Source organism: Mauremys reevesii, linkage group 3, assembly GCF_016161935.1.
Source record: "Mauremys reevesii isolate NIE-2019 linkage group 3, ASM1616193v1, whole genome shotgun sequence".
Taxonomy (NCBI): domain Eukaryota; kingdom Metazoa; phylum Chordata; order Testudines; family Geoemydidae; genus Mauremys; species Mauremys reevesii.
Window position 1 is genome coordinate 3,314,164 of NC_052625.1, and position 13,289 is coordinate 3,327,452.

General features: G+C 50.2%; 1 protein-coding gene across 10 annotated transcripts in view; it reads left to right on the forward strand.

Moving 5' to 3' along the window:
• The window catches only part of KLC4 (kinesin light chain 4), a 53,327-nt gene that overhangs the window by 5,336 nt on the left and 34,702 nt on the right, over window positions 1-13,289 (forward strand). The window lies entirely within an intron of this gene.

A 13,289-nucleotide genomic window follows, 5' to 3' on the forward strand; every position in this document is an offset into this window, starting at 1 on the left:
AGACAATCCTGGTAAATGTACAGTAGGAACACCCTTGTGCTGGCCTCCAGCAATGGGCTGTGTGGCATATGAGGGGGTTTTCTTTGTCTGTTGGGAAAGATCCCTGTGTCTCTGCTGCAGGACAAAGCATGAGAGAATGTGCCATGTTCTTTTGCTTCTCTGTGACAATTTCAGAGCCTGGAAGTCTGCTTTCTAAAAAGCTTTTCTTTATCTTCTGCCTTTCCTTTAAAAATGTCCAAAGTGTCAGGTCTTGTTTTTCTGTAGTGTCCCTGGGGGCAGGGGCTCAGCTGTAGTCAAGGAGCTCTCACCACTTAATTAGAGGTGTGGGGAATTTTGTACAAAGAGCCCTTTTATCCCAAGTGTTTGTGTTTTGATCGGTACTAACAAAATAATTTGAAATGGCTGGGAAAAAAAAATCCCTGCTTTGGACCAGTCAGACTCTGCTTCCCTAGTGTTGGTGATGTCACAGCCCTACTGTTTAACTAGGTAGCCCTCAGGTAAACAAGACTTAAATTATTATTATGAAAATAAACCCTTAAAACCTCAGTTTGTCTTAAAAAGGGCCCAAGTCTCTCCCTAGGATGAACATCTGAGGCCCCTTGTCACTTATTCTCAGCAGAGAATCAGTTACTTTTCTCTTGCATGGGGTATGCAACTAAATTGACTTTCCTTTCCCCCATCACCTAATCATCTTGTTGTGTTACTTGTTCACTAGAATCCATGGCCTCTTATGTATAAATACAGTCCCAGCCCGTCCCCCTCTGCTACCTCATCAAGGGCAGTCACTATTACAAAATGTTGCTACTTGCATAGGCAACACTGTTAACACCTCCTACATACTGGGCACCAGAATATCTGGGAAGGCAGTAAAGTGAATGATTTACAAAGGTATTGGTAAGTATGTTAATGGTGACCGGCATCTCTCTCTACATACTGCTATGTCTCCCATCACCATAACATCTGAGCACCCAGGGGTCCCTGTATCCCATTGTTTTATCTAGTCTCACAGCATCTGATACCATGTCCTGGACGTTCAGGATGGAACAAACTATTAGGGCCCATCAAGTAGGAGAAAGTGGTTATATTACCACTGTATTTGCAGGGTGGATTGATTTAAATCACCCATTTTAATAATGATTTAAATTTTCAAGCAGGAAATCTTGAGTTAATTCATCAATTTTTTTAACCTTATCTTGCATTTGTACTCTTTAAATATCTTCCTAAAGAGATGTTGATTCTTATTGGTTGATAACCATTAAAATATGAACTAAATATAGTCTTTACACTAAATTTCTTTTTGCTAAGCAGGAGGATAAGTAAATGTGTATAAATCTAGTGTAAGCAATTATATGCTTACTTTACATTTATCAGATTCTTTAATTTTGACATTTTTTTACTAAGGTATATGATGTATTTACTAGATTAATCTCCCATTTTGTGAATTGTTTCATGCTCTATTAGATGAAAATGTGAATTAAATAAAAACTGGACAAAAACACTTACTCCTTTATATTAGTTAAGTAAAACTGCCTTAGTGTGCTGGATATATATGAATTTTTTCAAAGTGTATCATAACATATTTTGTTGAAAACTAAGGAGGTGTTGTTCATAGATGGTTCATTGGATTGATTGTTTCTGGTCAACGTTGTAGTAAGAAAAGAGCCACGAGAATGATTAAAGGATTGAAAGACATGCCTTATAACGGTAGACTCAAGGAGCTGAATCTCTTTAGCTTAATGAAGAGAAAGTAAAGGGGTGACTTGATCAGTTTAGAAGTATCTGCATGAAGAACAAAAACATTATAATTGGCTCTTCAGTCTAGCAGACAAAGATCTAACAAGATCCAATAGCTGGAAGTTAAAGCTAGACAAACTCAGACTGGAAATATGATGCAAAATTGTAAGTGAGGGTAATTAACCATTCAAACAACTTGCCTATGGTTGTAATGGATTCTCCATCACTGGTAATTTTAAAATCAAGATTGGCTGTTTCTTCTAAAAGCTGTGCTCTAATTCAAACACACAAGAATTCAGGGAAGTCCTATGATCTGTATTATGCAGGAGGTCAGACTAGTCACTAGATAGTCATAATGGTCCCTTCTGGCCTTAGACTCTATGGATGTCATCTATCCACCCTGACTGGTTGCTCTCTAGTGCAGTGGCTACTCTGGTTTCAAATGCCCAAGCAATGGGTTTCCCAGCTCTTTCCCTTAAACTCGTACGCAGCCTGACATACCTTAGGGCAGGAGAGCGATAAGCACATCTTCCAGCTTTCTCATTTTGGATGCTAAGGGCATGTCTGTACTGCAGTTAGAAATCTGCAGCTGGCCTGTGCCAGCCAACTTAGGGTCGGGCTAAGGGGATGTTTAATTGTGGTGTAGATGTTTGGTCTCGGGCTGGAGCCTAGGCTCTACGACCCCCCTCCCACCTTACAGACTGCAATAAACTCCCCCCAAAACTAAGGACCAGCACAAACCTCACCACTTCCTGCTCCAAGTACAAGGCACATTTATTTGACCTGTCTCTTCTAATTTAAAAACACACACATAAATATATCTGTTGCTAACAACCCTCTTCCCCTCCCCTTCCCCCCACACACTCTTCTCCCTCTGGAGAGAGGATGAGAGAACAACCCACATGTGACATGTAGTCACATTGCTTAACGCACTATTGGAAGCAACTCAGTGAGTGGTGATGAGTGTGGTATGGGGAGAAGAGAAAATGGGATGGATTAGGTCCTGATGGAGAAACCCAGAGCATGTGTTGGACAGCTTATTGAGAAAGTATCTTTTCCTCTTTGCCCTTTCCCTAGGGTACCTTGCTGCTAGCGGTGTCTGCTCCAAGCTCAGTGGCAGTGCGTTCACTCCACCTCACAGTGGAAAGTTGTCAAGCTGAATGCCTGAACCATAGCCCCTCGCTACTGGATAAGGCAATATTTTTCTCATCAGTTCTTCCTTCCTGGGTCCTCGCAGGCTTTTTGCTTCTCAGTGTGTAATGTAACTAATGGGGATGGGAAGAAGGATTCCTAAGACCACCAGCCTGGTTCCCTTTTGGCAAAGGGGTGACTGCTCTTATCATGGTGAGGAATGTGGTATAAGTATTCTAGAGGGATCCCCCACTCTCAGGTCTGCCTGTCCCCAAGAGATCTCCTGCTTGAAGGACTTGAAACTTCCTCTCTGTCCTGCCACCTCGGGGAGACCCTATAGTGCCCCAGCTCAGCTGAGCTTGTGAGTGGTGCCAGGAATAATTCGGAGAAGGCTATTGGAGGCCCTAGACTGCCTGCTAATCTCTGTACAGCCGGGAGGCCCCTCTTTCTTCTTTTGGGGTTAGTATCAACGTGCACCACCCCAGGAGTTCCTCAGGGGCTGAGCAGCAGTAGCCGATTTCAACAGACTCCTTTGTATGAAAACCTCCACTAAAGCACCCCCTGCCCTTACCCAGGAAGCAGGCCCATGTCTCTCTCCCTAGCAGAAGGGAAGCCGAGTCTCTAACTCGACCTGCTCAGCACATACTACAGGCACTGTGCTTTTGTCTGCACTAGGCTTCCTAGTTAGCAAGTGTTAGCTAAATTCTAGTGTAGGCAAGCCTAGGATTGTTCTGGAATCTCACACCTTAAATGCACTCTTCCCTGTCCCTCCCTTAGCCACTAGGGTGTCTCTGGCCCAAAGCTGCTCAGCTGGGGCTCCCTCATCTTGAAGGGTGAGCTCCAGGGGCGGCTCCAGGCCCCAGCACGCCAAGCGAGTGCTTGGGGCGGCATGGCGTGGGGGGCGCTCTGCCAGTCTCCGGGAGGGCGGCAGGCGGCTCCAGTGGACCCTGCGGGAGGTCCACCAGAGCCGCAGGACCAGCGGACCCGCCGCAGGACCAGCGGACCCTCCGCAGGCACGTCTGCGGGAGGTCCACCGGAGCCGCGGGACCGGCGACCGGCAGAGCGCCCCCTGCGGCGTGCCGCCGTGCTTGGGGCGGCGAAATTGCTAGAGCCGCCCCTGGTAAGCTCAGACGCCTGCCCTCCTCTTGGAAGCTGCTTTGCCCTCCAAAGGAACCTTGGGAAAGCTTTGCCTGCCCAGACAAAGAGCACACAATGCCCTTATCAGCAGTGGGGGTGCAGGGAAGGTTTTCTCTTGAGCTTGCATACAGCAGCTGCTCCCAGCGAGCTTGACATTAGCACGCGTTGCCATAGAGCTCCCGTACTGTCTGGCAGGCTGTGTACCTGCCAGCATTAGGAAAGCTGTAAGTGGGGGCTCTCCTGGAACTCCAGGGAAGCCCTTGGGGGTCATCATTTTCAAAGGATAATAAATGTCTATTGATGTGTTGGGGGCTTCTTTGGAGACAGGCTGCTCCTGTGCCCATAAGAGAGGGCACTCCTTGACTGTGGTGACCTCCCATTCCTTGGCCCTGCCTCTCCCTGCTATGTAATGCAGCTGAACTGTACACAGGGACTAAGAGGAGGCAGCCAGGCTGCTGCTCCCAGTCCTTGGGACCACGATTCAGGCTGGAGGATTCCCTTTCTTCCCCCTGCTTGAATAGCTGAATAGGGAGCTTGAATCCCCTTAAGCAAAAGCCTCTTCCTGTTGGACACAGCTAGGTGCTGAGCAGATCTCTGGCTAGGCTGTGCCCCAGTGTTCAGCATTGGGCTCCACCGTAGAGTAAGCTAAGTGTGGTGCTGCTGAGAGCGCTCCTATCCTCCAGCTGAGCCCCAGCATGCCACTGGTGTTCCCTTTGTATGTGCAACTGGAGTTGCTCAGCTAGGCTAGCATCAAAGTTTGGCATGGATAGACACTTCTAAATAACCAGCATAGCGGCAGAGGTCTGTGTCTGTGTAATGGAGTAGCAGAGCTGTATGGAAGGAGGCCAGGTCTGGAATAGCAGGGGCTGCTGTGCAGCTCAGTTGAGGAATAGAAGGAGTTATTGCAAGCCAGGATTGAGGTGCTTATACAGAGCTGGTGGAGCTCAGGACCAGAAAAGCTTGAAGTGGTGCAGAGCTCTGTATGTTCAGCTCAGGGCTAGAATGCCCAGGGGGTGCTCTGGGTCAGGATTCCTTGGCTCTCTTCCCAGCTGTGCCTGTGAGACACGTCTCTTCCCCTTCTGTGTCGTCTTTTCCCTCTAGAAAATGGGGTCTGAAATGCATTAAGATCCTGTGATGAAAAGGACGGTAGAAGGGAGAAGTGCTGTTTACGGAGAGGTTGGTAGGGACAGGGCAGGGGCGGGCTCCCTTTGTGGATTTGGAAGTTGCCAAGTTTGGTTTTAAACAGTGGCTAAGCCTGGAAATTGACTGTTCAGCTCAAGGGCTGGGGTGGGAGTAGGGAGAAAATCTGAAGTCATTTGACCAAAAGGTGCCTGAGACTGAAAACTTTAGGCTGCTCTAAGTTGCAAGAGTCTTGCGATTCTTTTTGCCCACCCCTAGAGGAAAAGGAGGTGCATGTGTCTCTGGCCACCCCTCACTGACCGAGCACAGGGTGCCAAGCTGCAGGCTAACACTAGAAACACAAAGTTTGATTTGCCTTTAAAACTTCAGGGAGGTGGCAAGCTGCTAGCCATCCTGGCAGAGCTTCAGCTCCAGCTCCTCGCTGTAGCCAATAGAGCTAGTTTTAGCATTTATTTTATTCAGCAGTAATGCAGGGAACCTACAGGCCTGTCTCCTGTAAGACATTGGCTTCAGCAGTTAGCATAAGGCTTGAGGTCTGTGAACTTTGGCACAGATAAATGGCCTGGCCCTAAGTTTTGGGGGACTGGGAATAGAGTGTTTAAGGGGAAAGTTTGTCCATAATGATACCAGCCAACCACAGGAACACGAGCTAACACCAGCTTTTCAGTATTTTAGGATGGGAACATCTGTAGATGTCTGACCACAAGAGTGCCCTGGCAATGATGCATATGATAAGTTGAGATCATTAACATACTAAACTATAGGAGAAGGGCACCCCAACATTAGTAGGATGATTAAATACAAATAAGAAAGAGGGGAGAAACTCCTACTGAATATATACTAGACATAGCAGTGTCAGCGTAATATATTACACAAGTTGTATCCCAGCCTGTGAGCAGGAAGAGTAAGAGATGTAGCCCTTGGGAGGTGCCAGAATGATCCTCACTGGTGCTGAGGAGGAAGGCGATGGTGATGAGGAAGATAATGGTTAACATTTCAGAACATTTTGCGCCCTGCCAGGGATGGTGTGAGTGTATGGATGTTCAGATCTACATTCTGTAGTATCACTCTCTACCTTGCTGGGTTAGTGTGTTTGTGATTTTGATAAATGTACTAATAAACTAGGAATGCTTCTGTATTTGTAATAGTGTGAAGGTTGCAAGGTACATCAGGGTTCCCAAATAAATAGTAACTTTAATAATACTGGGCCTGATCCTGTCAAACCTCAGACAGATAACTGGGGATTGTTTGACAGGGATGTGACCTCACCCAGGACCTCCAGCCCCATGGGGTGGGAGGCTCCATCTGAGCTAAAAGAGTAATGTCTTTACCTCATAGCAGTAGTAGGTTCTTATGTAGGCCAGCCCTGATAGTGAAACATACAACATATACTTACTTTCCCCCAAGTATCTTTCAGCCTGTGCCACAAATGAGGACAGCAGAGATTTCACAAAGCTGCTTCTGGCTGAGCCAGGACTAGCACCCGTATTGCAGAACAATCACTAAGGGCTTGGCTACACTTGAAAGTTGCAGCGCTGGGAGTTACAGCGCTGGTCATGCAGCTGTGCAGGAACAGCGCTGGTGTGTGGCCACACTCACAGCTACCAGCGCTGGTGTGTGGCCACATTTACAGCATTTCCAGCGCTGTTGGGAGTGCTGCATTATGGGCAGCTATCCCAGCATTCATGTGGCAACACCGTGCTTTTCAAAAGAGGGGGGGGGTGGGGGGTGTACTGTGACAGGGAGCGGGGAAGATAGAGAGAGTGATTTTTGGAGCCAACTGTGTGTGTTTAGCTCCCTGAAAAATCACAAAATGTTCGCGAACCCTTAGTCTTAATTGCAAACAGCCTGCATCCAACAGCTGTTTCTCTGTCAAGCAAACATTCACTCCCTGCCTCTCATTTGATCGTTCACAGCCAGGTACAGATAGCTCCTGTTTGCTGTGATCAGTGTTTGTTTCTTTAGATAAGCAGTTCAGATCAGAGTTCACAACAAAACAAAGAGAGGCTGCATAACAAAACAAAGAGAGTAATTTAGTTAAAAGCATTCTGGGATATCTCCTTATTCCCTGGAGGCCAATAAAAGCGCTGGTGTGTGTCCACACTTGATGAGCAGCGCTGGATCACCAGCGCTGCAATCGCTACACCCCAGCCTGACCAGGTGTACAGCCAGCACTGCAGCCAGGGAGTCGCAGCGCTGGATGTGCCTTGCAGGTGTGGACAGTTACTAATTGCAGCGCTGGAAAGTCTCTACCAGCGCTGCAACTTGCAAGTGTAGCCAAGCCCTAAGACATGCTGCCTCTCAGAAAGAGTAGGCCAAATCTCTGGTTGGCTGTGCAATAGGGATGCTCCTCCACACCACTTCTAGTTAGCTGGACTAGCCTAGCAATTAGTTCCCAGGTGGTAGACTTCCTGGGTAGAGGAGGAGGAGGGAAGCTGAGCAGATCTCTGGCTAGGCTGTGCCTTAGTGCAATGATCCTGTAGTTAGGGCGCTAATCTGGGACCCAGGGAAGATGGGGTGTCTCTTGCTGTGACACAGACTTCCCATGCTATGGTGGGCAAGCCACTTAAGCCCAAATATCGGGAGGTGGTCACTAACTTTATCCTTAACCTCTCTGCCTAAATTCCTTCTCTGTAAACTGGGATAATTGTAATCACTGGAGCTGGGTAAGAAAAGTGAGGGGTTTGGAGGGGCGTGGGGGCACAGCTTTCCTAGGTCTGTGTGGGAGGGAGTGCAGGGAACCCCCAGAACTGAGCTGGGGGACTGGGTTAGTTGGGAGGGTGGGGACTGTGCTGGGAAGGAGAGGCAGGAGTCTTGCAGAGCAGAGGACTGTGGACAAAGTGGTGTGGGGAGCCTGGAGATAAGAATGCTCTGCCCTTATTTATAAGGTCTCTGTGGGGAGGCTCATTTAGGGTGTGAAGAGCCTTTGAAGGCTGGGAAGAGATTGCCCCTTCCCAGTGCCCCACAAAGTCGCGGGACCTGCTGGTCAACCTCCTCCTCGCCCTGGCTAAAATGGCCATCTACGTGACCAGGGAGACTCCTGCGACTGTGGGGCTTGTTTCCGATCCTTAGTCCGTTCACGTCTCCGGGTGGAGTTCCTCTGGGCGGCGTCCGCTGGCTCCCTCGACGCCTTCGAGGAGCAGTGGGCGCTGTCCGGGGTTCTCTGCTCAGTGTCCCTGTCAGGCTCCCTTCTTATGACCCTTTGACCGCACTCCTGTCCCTGTTCTTTTATTAGTTGTCCCCCGCAATTAGTGGGTTTCTGAGGCCCTGTGGAACCTCCCCTTAGGCTGAGGGGGGCGTTTCCCGGAAACCCAATAGATACACCAACCTAAACCTCCTTTGCAGCAATTTAAGCCCATTACTTCTTGTCCTGGCCTCAGAAGTTAACAGAACAATTTATCACCTTCTTCTTTATAACAATCTTTTATGTACTTTAGAACTATGTCCCCTCTCAGCTGCCTCTTCTCCAGACTAAACAAACCCAGTGTTTTCAGTCTTCCCTCATAGCTCTTGTTTTCTAGACCTTTACTCATTTTTGATCCTCTCCTCTGGACTTTCTCCAATTTGTCCACATCTTTGCTGAAACGTGGCACCCAGAACTGGACACAATCCTCCAGCTGAGGCCTAATCAGCGTGGTATAGAGCAGAATAATTACTACTTGTGTTTTGCTTACAAGACTCCTGTTGCAACTGTATGTATGTGTGTGCTGGGTGTGCACTCACATTGTGGGCTTGTGTATGCTTTGTTCTTAATTGAGCATAGGATCAAATGGTGCCTGGAGCTGCCATCTCCTGGGTCACAGCGCTGCCCTCCCTGAGCTGGCATCCCTTGCATCGCTCCTCGTTCTCTTATCACTGCACCCCAGGGGAGTGGGGTGTCTGGGGACGGGATGGGTCTGGGTCCAGGGTGGTGCCTGGGATAACATACTAATGGTCAGCAGTGACCAGGTGCTTGCCTCTGCTGAGAAGGTGGCTCCAATAGTCTGCATATGCACAGGCCTTTGCAGTGGGGCTGTTTCTGGAGCATTGTGGGCAGGGACAATCTGTTGTACTTAAAGTACTGCACAGGATCTTTTCAAGGGGAATAAGGCAAAACCCCACATTTCTTAGTAATACATGGATTAGTTAACACCGTATCTTATGCATATGATATATTACACTCACAAGCACACGCCGGCTTGTTGTTGTTACCAATTAGTTGCTCCCCCTAACTTTACTGGCCAGGTGAGTTAGATGGGGGAGGGGGTGGAGCCGGGCATCTGCCGATCCAGATTGATGCTCCCATGTTGACAAGATGAGACCCGGGGTCCTCTGCAAGACACCTCACATTTATAGCAGCTTCCGTCTCATGCAAATTTGTACCAGATTCAAAATCTGTGTCTATGTCCCTTGGTCCTTTCTCCTGCTTTCTTCTGGGTGTTGTCCCAATGCTGCAAAGAGGGTGTTTCCAAAAGAAAGTGCTTGCTTCTAACGCCCCCCCCCCCCTTGGGGCTGTCAATATGTCTGCTTTTTCTTAATGAGCCTACTTGACATGTTTTATTGTCCTTGGGTCTGGCTTCCATCCCCTCTCCAAGGGTTGCAACTGGCTGGAGGTGCTGCCTTCCACACCTTGCTCATTCACACCTCGTTCATTCAACAGGGCAATTGATTAAGGGAGTGGGGGGGGGGGGGGAAGATCTTAGTCTACTCCTAGCTATAACATTATACCAAGGCTTAACACAAGTTTTTCTACATAGGGCTCTGATACAAAGTTCCTATATCAAAGGACTTGATACAAAGTTGTATGAAAATAGCTTAATACCAGGTTATACGAAGAGGCATAATACAAAATCATATGAAAGTTATGTGAAGATGCTTAATACAGAGATGTATCTACAAAGCCCTGGGTCACGCTCTCTGAGACTCGGAGCAACATCCAGTATTGTTGGCAAAGACTCGCTATCCCAGCCAGAGAGTAAACCCGGCCGGTGGCAGGGCTCCAGCCAGCCAGCGTTGCTCACATGCTTTATAGCAGAAAACATTACTGGACTGGGCATTACTGGGACGTTGCTGCGCTCAGAGCTGGAATTGCACGACCCCAGATGCGTGTCAGTTCTGGCTCAAGGCTCCTCCTGGTAGGAAACTAGGAAATGCTCGGTGCTGGATGGTATAGCCCTTTCAGGATCCAAAAAGGAGACTCGTTTTTGGTTCCCTTTGCCTCAGTTTATCTAGCAAAGACAGGCTGATCTGCTCATGCAAGGAGCAGGGGAAGCTTGGATCCAGAGACTCCTCTCAGAAGCTGCCCCCTTTAGCAGAGCCTGCAGTCCAGCAGCCAGTCTAGTAGTAGGGGTGGCTGTTCTTTGCTCTCCCGGAGGGGACTCTTTAAGGAACACGCAAATGGTCTGTTTTACTCCCTTGAGTTGTGAACTCCATTTGACTCACCAGCTGAGGCTCCCACTTAGCACTTAAAATCATAGAAATGTTACTCCTGAGGGCATTCTGTGCCCAAAAAGTAAAAATTCTGTGCACAATATTTTAAAATTCTGCCCATTTTATTTGTCAAATAAATGTGGAGGCTCCAGCCTCACACTGGGGAGCACAGGAGATCACTGTCAGCTCCCCCTGGGACATGGACTCAGCGGTGAGGCTGCACCCAACCGTGACACAGCGCAGGGACCAGGCCTGGCCCAGAAACACCCCAGGCCCCTGCCCCTCCATCCAGGTGTGGGTTGTGCAGGTTCTGTGTGGTGCGATCTGGGTGCGGGTGGCTCAGTGGGGAATCAGAGTGTGGGGGGCATCTGGATACACAGGGACTTGTTGCAGGGGTTCTGGGTGCAGTGGTAATGGGACTCTGCAGGGGATCCAGGTGAAGGTGGCTGGGGCTCACTGGGAGGAGGGGTCTGAGTGGGGGGGGCAGAGCTTGGTAGAGGGTGTGGGGGGGCTCAACAGGGGTCCCATGCTGGGGGAGTGGGGCTCAGTGGGAGGGTGAGGCTCGGTGGGAAGGTCTGGGCATGAAGGGGTCTGGGTGGATGGGGGAGCAGCTCCCTGTACCGGGATTCCTCCCCCTGCAGCTGAGGAGTGATGAGTTCAGGAAGCAGGGGAGGGAGCTTGCAGAGCTTCCTGCAGCTGGGGCAGAAATCTGGAAGTGGGTCTGACTCTTCCCCAGATGCTGTGCAGAGAAAAAGGAAGTCCCGTCCTGCCCAGCCCAGCTGGGACTAGCAGCTGAGGCCGGCTCAGGGTAGAAGCCACCAGCAGGGTCTTGCCCAGTCCCACCCCTTGCCCTACAGTGAGTTACCTCTCTGGTGGCTGCCCTGGGCACCCAGAATATATTGCTGGGGAGGGCCGCAGGACCGCTCTTGTGGCTTCCCCATCAGAAAGTCATTTTTCTGTGGGGAAGCAAAGAAATCTGCGGAGGACATAAATTCTGTGCATTTGCAATGGCGCAGAATTCCCCCAGGAGTAAAATGTAGGGTTGGCAGGGACCTTGAGAGGTCAAGTCCAGCCCTCTGAGAGCACTGAGGCATGACCAAGTAAACCTAGACTGTCCCTGACATCTCTCCAACCTGTTCTTAAATACCTCCAGTGGCCAGGGTTACACCACCACCCTGAGAAGCCTTTGGAGGAGGGGTTTCTTCTCCCTCACACACTGGAGGCCTGTGATTCCCATTTCCTGCTTTCCCCGTGTCTGAGCCTGGGCTGAAGTCCTGTGTTTTGTGCCAGCAACTATAACTCCACCTTAGTGACTTAGTCGCAATGCTGTGGCTAACATGGCTTTAGTGGAGACAGGGCCTGGGAGAGAATGGCCAAGCCATCTTCAGGTGGCACTGTCCTGCCATTCTTGTGCTGGGGGTGCCTCCTTCAGATTGTCACGGCTGCGGGGATGAACACTTCCCCCTCTGGGCTCCAGCAGCAGCAGGCCCCTCTCTGCTGTATTCTTTCAGGCAGCCCATGTTTCATTGACTGTCTTTCCCCTGAGCTGGAAATCTCATCAGTGACTCTGCTGATCTGCCTCCCAACCTGCAGAGTCTGAGGGCTGGTCTACATTTAACATGCTACAGCTAAAGTGCTTCAGTATAGACCAGAGATCCCCAAACTATGGGGCATGTTCGGGGAGGAATTCGCGGAGGAATATTCTGGGTGTGTGTAGTGGGACCTGGGCCAGCGCCCCTGGGGAGTGGGGGGCAGAGAGAGAGCACCACCCTGTTTGGCCCCACCAGAGCTGTAACAAGGAATTTTTGTGCCCAAGGCAAGGGCTGGCTCCAGGCTCTTCGGCAATTCGGCGGCGGGTCCCTGAGTCCCTGTCGAAGGGAAGGACCTGCTGCCAAGTTGCTGCCACTGCTTCATTCAATTTGGCAGCAGGTCCTTCAGGGACCCGCCGCCGAAGAAGCGTCGGTGGTAGTGCTTCCGCCGAAGTGCCGCCGATCGCAGTAGAGCTGCGCCCCTCTGCTTTGCGCGCCCGAGGCAAGTGCCTCACTCGCCTCGCCCTTGTTACGGCACTGGGCCCCAGCCCCAGCCCGACTCCTGGCCATGGCCCAGCCCCGCTCCCGACCCCAGTGCCCAACCATGACTCCTGGGGCAGGGGGCAGGCAGATTGTATTAGAGGCAAGGGGGGCACAACTAAAAAAGTTTGCCCACCCCTGGTGTAGACACTCGCAACAGGAGGGGTCTCCTGTGGCTGTAGATAATCCACCTCCCCGCGAGGCAGTAGCTAGGTCCATGGAAGGTGGGGTTAGGTCGGCTTAACTGCATCTCTCAGGGGTGTACACTTTTCACACTACAAGAGATGTCACTTTTCAGTGTAGAGCAGCCCCAGCTTCCTTCCCCTCCCAACCTGCTGGCATTCCTCGCTCCCTCTTCCAGGCCATTAACTCCCCTACATTCTCCATTTCACCTGCCCCTCCCAGTTTGTCTGGCCAGAGATGAGGAATCTGCCATTTCCTTCCATTGCACTCACTCACCTCACTCCTCCCCACCTAGTCGTCTTCCTTCTCCAGTCATTTCATTGCTGTCATCTCATCCTTCTTTCCCCAAGCCCCAGCATCTGTGCCTGACCCATTTCCTAGCCTCCACTGTCTGCATATCCGTCTGTCTCCTCCTTTCCCTGACCACTGTGCCAGCCCGGCTGGGACCCTTCTCTCCTCATGACCATTGCTCTGTGGCCTCCCTGA